The sequence below is a fragment of the Pteropus alecto genome, unplaced genomic scaffold, assembly GCF_000325575.1.
Source record: "Pteropus alecto unplaced genomic scaffold, ASM32557v1 scaffold5, whole genome shotgun sequence".
Taxonomy (NCBI): Eukaryota; Metazoa; Chordata; class Mammalia; order Chiroptera; family Pteropodidae; genus Pteropus; species Pteropus alecto.
Genome location: NW_006441953.1, coordinates 29,713,520 through 29,721,248, shown reverse-complemented (window position 1 = coordinate 29,721,248; position 7,729 = coordinate 29,713,520). Strand labels below are relative to the sequence as shown.

At 54.8% G+C, this 7,729-nt stretch overlaps 1 protein-coding gene across 2 annotated transcripts in view; it reads right to left on the bottom strand.

Annotated features, from left to right (window-relative positions):
* Positions 1-7,729, bottom strand: part of STK32B (serine/threonine kinase 32B) — a 136,286-nt gene that overhangs the window by 50,175 nt on the left and 78,382 nt on the right. The window lies entirely within an intron of this gene.

Below are 7,729 nucleotides of genomic sequence, written 5' to 3'. Positions count from 1 at the left end.
GGTGGGGGCTGGGGAGGGCAGGGCAGGGCCTGGGGCAGGGGGGAGGGAGGGGCCCCTTGGCCACATTCAGGCCTAGGCAGGGCCTTCTGTCTGCGGGAACTCAGTAAGGCCCGTGTAGGGGCTTCTTTCTACCGGGAGGGACGAGGCCTTTACGTTTGCAGAAGATGGTCTGAAGCTTTCTGGTGAACATGGGGTTTGACACGATGCATCTGGACCAGGAGAGTGTCCTATGATGCAGCCCCCGATGCTGGGCCTGGCACAGAAAAGGGGGAGGGGAACAGGCGAAGGTCTCATTCCTAAGTGGTGTCCTGACTCCCTTCTGCCCTGCAGCCACATCATCCGCCCCAGGCCCAGGTCACAACACCATTCACGGCCATTGTCACGAGACAGTGAAGGCCCCAGAGCGAAGACCTGCAGACACTAGCGTGGCCAGCTGCGGCCTGAGCACCCCACGGAGGGGCCTAAGACAGGCTCTCACCGTCTGATGCTGCACTGTGGGGCCCTCCCGCCTCGGACCAGTCATTGGCTTTTGACTGTCTCATTCTTCAATATCAGCGGACACTCATCAATGGCCAGTAGTCGGTAAGAAAAACCTTCGAAATGAAAAACGGAGATGAAATAGATAAAAGGGCCTCGGAGGGAGCGGAAAGAAGCAGGGGGAAGAGGGAGCTTTGCGATAACGATGATTAACACCCTGGGAGGAGCGGCAGAAAGTCCTGTGCCCACAAAACACGGGGTGCTGCGGGAAAGGGGCGACTGGGGGCGGGAACGAACGAGCTCTCGGAAACCGGACAGCTGAGGACGGGAAAGAATTCAACAGAAGGTTTGAAAGATGGAGACAAGACCATCCCCGGAAGGTGAAATGAAAGCCCCAGAGGGGGAAGATAAGGAAACACAAGCAGCATTGGGGGTCACTCCAGCGAGTCCAACCTCCAAAGAACTGGGGGTCACTCCAGCGAGTCCAACCTCCAAAGAACTGGGGGTCACTCCAGCGAGTCCAACCTCCAAAGAATTGGCGGTCACTCCAGCGAGTCCAACCTCCAAAGAACAGGGGTTCGGGGAGAGGGCGGAGGGAGCCCAAAGACTGTTTTCCTGGCAAGGAGGTGCCGAGAAGGGGACTCGCCGGGGACGCTGGCTGTGCAGAGACGTGGTGGGGCAGGGACGCGGGGGGACCGGATGCGGTGGGGGACAGGGACGCGGTGGCACAGGGAGGGCTGTCCCTCTGAAATGGCAAATAACTTAGGAGGGCGGAAAGGCTGACGTGAGCGGCGAGCGTGGCTCAGGAGGCTGGACGAGCAGGCGGGGAGACCGCTGAGGGGTTGGGGAGCAGGCTGGGCGAGCACCCCGATTCCCCCAAGTGAGATCGTAAGGACCACAGGGGTCGGGCGACGACTTTGAGACTCACACGCGTCCTCCCTCTGTCGTGCTGGCTCACGGGATGAGAAGGTTATGCTCTAGAAACTCCCCTTCGGTCCCTCTGATTAGGTCAAAGACGTGTCAGCCGGGGTCAGCTTTCTCTCTGACCCCGACACTCACTAACCTCCCTCTTCACAAAGAAAGCAGAGCGCGGGGTCCAGCAGGACCTTCGGCAGGCGACATGCTCCAGCTGGCACTAAATGACATGATTTTGATGTCACGATGTTTGTTTTCATGGTCACTTTATATTTATGACAAACAAAACGCTTTCCTCTTTAAAGCACTAACGTAAAGTCTTCCGAAACAAATGTATCTTAGCAGAAGCGCGGAGTCTATGATAGGACGGCTCGTAAATGGCAGGGTGGGGGAGCATGCAGATGTGCAACACCGCAAGGCCGAGGATGCGTTTCCTAGGGCTGCTGCCACAAACTGTCACACAGTTTAAAACACCAGAAACGTGTTCTCTCCCGGCTCCGGAGGTCGGCAAGGCCCCCTCCCTCGCCGGGCTCCGCGAAGGGTCCTTCCTGCCTCCTCCAGCTCCCGCGGGCTCCGGTGCTCCCTGGCTTGTGGCCGCATGACTCCTGCCCGTTTCTGTGTTCACGGCTTCTCTCTCTCTCTCCTCTGTCTCTGCGTGTCCCTCTCTGTCTCTCATAAGGACACCGGTCATTAGATTTAGGGCCTTCGATGTGTCCACTTGACTAGGCCGTGAGGTGCCCACACATAGACATCTACACCTTTTTGATTCTGTTTCTCTGAGCGGCTCTAACGCACACAGAGGAGATGGATGGATCCGGGAGGCGCTTTGGACTCCGGGACTGTGGGGTGTTGGTGCAGCGGGTATGCGGCTCGGGCACGGGCCACCCCACCACCTTCCGGAAGCTCCTCCCTGTGCGCGTGGGCGCGGGCCGGCAGGTCCCGCCACCGCTGTCTGTACCTTCACTGCGCCCTGCCCGCTTCTCTCGAGGGTGGGGTTTCAGGTCACGGCCGGCCTCGGCCCCCTGATTTACTTCTTACGCGTTTCCTCCACCACTCTGTGCATCTTCTCCGATCGTCCTGAACTGTCACCTCCACAGCTTAAATCTCATTAACTGAAGTGTAACTTACGGGGTCTGCGAGCGGACGGACCGCGGGTAAACGGCTCCTATATGACACGCCGGGATCGTGAGGACTTTGAGGAATAAAATTCACGGAGAGCTAGAGGCCAACGCATCAGCCTTGTTACTGGGAGAGGAGGTCAAGTTAGAAGGCGAGGTCTAGGAAGAGGGCCCAGAGGGAGTGTGACCTGGGTCTGGCAATCGGTCACGGGTAACTGGACGAGGCCAGGTCCCTCTGCACAGAGGACAGAGCCGAACACCTGCTCAGCCTGGCGTGACGAGTCAGCCCTTCCGAATTACTCATCAGATGAGTCGCTGGACGTCGGAGGCCCAGAGAGGGTCCTGCAGAGGCAGGAACATCAGGAGCAGAGAAGACTGACATGGCTGTCCCCCGCCTGCCCAGCTGCTGTCCCCAGAAATCTCGGCTGTTACTGGTAGAAATTCCAGCTCATCCCACAGACCAGCCACCCTGGTGGGAACTGACCGGATGGTGCGCGTGATGGGTAATTTTAACACATCGACTTGAGTGGGGCCATGGAGTGCCCAGATATGTGGTCGAACATTATTCTGCGTGTGTCTGTGAGGGTGTTTTGGGGTGATATTAACATTTAAATCAGCAGACTGAGCAAAGCAGAGGGCCCTCCTAATGTGGGTGGTCCTCGTCATCAGCCGAAGGTCTGAACAGAACGAAAAGGCTGACTCCCTTCCCCCCACACCGCGTGAGACAATTGTTTCCTAGCTGAGTCCTTCGATCTTGACCCGAAATATCAGCTCTTCCTGGGTCTTGAGCAGGTTGGACTTGGGACGGGAACTACGTCATTGACATTCTAGGGTCTCCAGCTCGAGGACCTTGGAAATTGTCTACCTCCGTAGCCATGTGAGCCCATTCTCAGGAGCAGAGAAGACTGACATGGCTGTTGTGCGTGTGTGTGTGTGTGTGCATGTGTGTGTCTGTGTGCGTGTGTGTGTGTGTGTGTGCACCCTACTGGTTCTGTTTCTCTGAACAACCCTGACCCGTACGACGGGCAAGAGGACTCAGAAACAGGGTTCATCTCATTTCTGTTCTTCTAGGTGACTCCCACTCGAGCTTCAGGTCACGGCTCCAGCACTGTCCCCTCTGGAAAGCTCGTCCTGGCTCCATGGGCCGACCCCACTGCAGTTCCAATCCCTTCTTCCAACCGGTGTGAACAAAATGCTTGCCCTTGGTTCATCTGTGGACCTCGGAGGAGTGAAATGAGCATTCACCCTTCAGACTGTGGGTCTTATGTCTCGAAGGGCTCAGCTGTGCCAAAGCCCGTCTTCAGCTTTACTGGGCTCGTGGCAGAAAACAGCTCTCACGCCCCAGAGCATGAAATGCTGGCGAAAATCAATCTGCATTCGGGAAGAGCTGGAGACGCGAGTCTGACAGACTCCACTCCGCCTGCCGAGGCCTCGAGCTCAGCGTGGAGAGAGGCAGCTATTATCGTAATGATGAGACCGAAGCCGAAATCTTATTAAATAGTCTATTGACCCAGAAAAGAAACGAGCGCAGAGCTGTCATCGTCTCCTTTTTAAGCATTCTGAATTTTTTGGTCTAGCACAGGATGGAACATTAGATTAATGACAATCTCCTCGGTAGGATGCCGATACAGGATATTGACGACGGTGTCTCCGATGCAGGGCGATGGCTCGGGGGAGAGACATGCTGTGAGTCCTGGCCTGCCCGGGGCTGCGAAAAGAGTGGATGGCACCGTGGTGCCTTCGGCGCGTTAGCTACGTCCCCACACCGCCCAGCTGGACGCAGGCGGCAGGACCCAGCTGGATGGATGTCCCAGGGCTTCAAAGAGTTGCTGCTCCTACCTGACTCGTTAATCAGGATTCGCCAGGACCCACAGCCCACGCTCTGCTCCTACATTTCCCGTTCTCTGGCTGGCGCCCTGGTGCCCAGTCCTCCATCCTTCCTTCGTCAGCGTGAGCCTGTCACACGTCTGGCGCTCGTCTCTTGCTGGGCCAGTCGACGCTGGCTCGCTGTACGGTGCTCATCCTGGCCCATCTGCGGGGCACGTGCTCCTGTTGTTGGCAGGGGCGCACGGGGTCAGTGCAGCCCCCGTGTCGGCCCGTTTTCCCAGATGGAGAGAAGTGGCTCGTCCCCCGCTGGAGCATCTCTGAATCACAGGGGTGGACGGCCTTTTCCCCTGGCCATCGACAAAGGCGTCTTCGACGTCTTATAAAAAGCCCCTGCCTTACATTGCTCATTTAGCTTGGTTCTAGGGAGAGATGAGAGTTCTTTCCAGGCGACAAGGGTGTTTTCCCTTTTCCTTCTGAGATTAAAACCCAGATGTGGAGTGAAGGGGAAGGACAGTGTCCCTGTGATGAACGCGGCAGATGCGGGTTGAAAATCCTTCGCAATCTCCCGCAGACTATGCAAGCTCTCTGAGCCTCCAAGTGGGAGGGTGAGGGTTAACGACGCCTAACAGACCCGGTGGTCACAAGAACTGAACGAGGTGGCACGCGTCACGCGCCTGATCGAGCCCTGTAATGTGGTAGGTGGACAATGGTGTCTGTCACCAGGGCCTCTATCGACATCGTTGACTCCAGTTTACCTTCCTCACTGAGTAGTCTGGGAGCTCGGCGTCAACTTCAGCAAAGACAAGGTCAAGGTTTGGACCTAAGTCCAGCCGCGTACGATGCCAGGCCCTCTACTCAACGCACAGCATCACAAAGAGGCCGGCAGGAAATCAGGTACCTCCGATGCCTAGTACCTCGGTCAGGTGACTGGGTCACCCATGCCTCCCACCTCCTGGGTGAGACTCGTACGGAGCTTCCTTTCTCGAACACGTGGCTTCAGCACCTCCCAGACGGTGAGCATCTTCTTATACGTCATGTCATGTCGCCTCAGCTCCGCCTTTGGCCTGGGAGCGACGCACACTCGCCTCATTTCAAAGATAAAGAAGATGAGGGCCGAGGCGATTTAGAAGCTTTGCTCCTATGACTCAGACAGCAAGGGGCCCAGCCAGGTGCCAAACTCAGCTTTATTTAACAAATAGTTCAGTCTGTTTTGTCAAACCCCTCGAGAAGGTAAGAGGTGGGGAAATGCAACACATAGACCCAGTGACCGTGACAAGGCACCCAAGGCTTGGCACTCAGGTATGTATCTCTTTAACCCTCGCAGGAACCCCAAGGTTAGCCTCAGCACCCCCGTTAGTAAGGACAAGAACTGGATCAAGGCTCGGGGGTGGAGGCAACTCTCCATGGAGAACGCAGCCAGCAGCCGGTCCCAGAACCTGGACTCCATGCCCACCTATGTCACTCCAGCTAACCCTGAAGTAGGTTCAGGTACGCGGAGATCTTAAGAAATAAAGACACGGTAGGAAGACGTGTCTACGTGACTGCGAGTTGCCCACAAACTCTTCACACACATGGACGAGCACGGACAGCCGTGCTAAGTCACAAGTTCGAAATCAAGCCTGTTACACTGCCCTTCGAAGCTCCGTGCCCAGAGGTCTGGTTCTTAGCAGCACACCTGTGCGGTGCTCACACACGTGCACAGTTGCGCACACATGCGCACACATGGGCGCACACATACACACACACACATGCACACGCTCTTGATAATTTCCTCTTCCCCAGTGACTCACTAATCAGTGTCTTTTGAAAAATGAGTAATATCCACATCAAAGACAAGCTCCTCAGTTAGCTTTTCAACATGCCACAGGAAACTGCGTGAGCACAGCGAGAATACCACCTGCTGTCCCCCCGGAAAGAGAAGCCTCAGTATTTCCAGGCGATTGGAGGGGTCGAAGGTTTTCAAACAAGAAAGTCTCTCCTCCAGCCCAGCGTCTAGTTTCACTGCTACGAGATGGGATGGGACTCAACATGCAGACTTTCGTGAGGGTAGAAAAACGTAAGGAATTTTAAAATAAGAAGGAAAATGGGTTATAGGTAGAGTTTCATTTAGAGAAGTCTTAGCGGTTCGAATCACTCACTCCTTCTAGATATATCTAGAACCTACTGTGTGCCGGCCGCTGGGTTAAACCCTGGAGGGAGCGAGATGCATAAAAGGACAAAAAAACAGAACAAAACAAAACGAAAAAACCCACACAGTCTGGTGGAGAAAGCAGATACGTAAATAAGTCATTCTTGCGACAGAAGTATGCAGAAGTTCCGCGGAAACACAGAAGAGGGGATTGTCTGGAAGAATTTGGGAAGGCTTCCCGGAGGAGACCCCGCATTTTTCCGGGAAGAGCTGACGGTTAGGGGAATCGGGGCTGAGAGAACGCTGTGAAGGCGTGGAGGCCAAGTCCACCTGTGGTGTGAACTTGAGCCGCATGCCTTTCTGCTCAGCATGGCTCCTTGCAGGTTTCTTCTGGCCCCTTTGGGGAACCAGCACCCCCCTCAGGTCCAGAGGGGCTTCCTATGGGGCTCAGGGGATGGGTGCATGGTTCAGGTTGGCTAAATTAGAATGTTCCTCCCCTCTGGCTAGAGAAATTCATCCAGGGATGGCCATGTGACTCAGGAAGATCCAATCAGAGGGACTGATGTATGAATTTGGTGAGAGAGCCCGGCTCCACCGCAATGGTCCAGCCGGGCACGCGGCAGTGTGGGCTTGGTGGCTGCCATGTCGCTGGCCCACTGGGAGGAGCCTGTTCGCCAGATAAAGTCAGCAGAGACCTACAAAGCAAGATCTCGGTCTCTCTCTTTCTCTCTCTCCTCTCTCTCTGTCTGAGTTGGAGCCTCAATAACAGCAGACATGCTACACTTCCACATTTAAAAAAAATTTTCCCTTTCCTTCAATGTGTTTGATTTGGGCTTCTATCACTCCGAATTCATCAAAACAACTATGTCGAGTTGGCATACTCGAGTAACCTAACAGGACTCGTGGGCAAAGCGAGAATTAAGGGTGAAATCATACACACCAGGGCTAAGGCATCCAGACTTTATCTTGTGCGGAGTCAGTGAGCGTTTTTAAGAAACAAAGTGACACGGTTCGCTTTGCTTTTAGAAAGACATCTCCAGCAGGAGGATGAGTCAGAATATCTTTCATTCATTAGTTCATGCAAATATTGTGAGAGCCCGCACTCCGCACTGACTGAGTGGGGGTGGACGAAGGCGGGAGCCTATTATGCAACTGACGATTTCATCTGAATGGGCCAGAAGGCAGTTTTCCTCTTTAGTTACTAAGGGTATTTAATGAACGATGAATATTGAATTTTTCTAGGTTAAATAATGGAGTAAACACT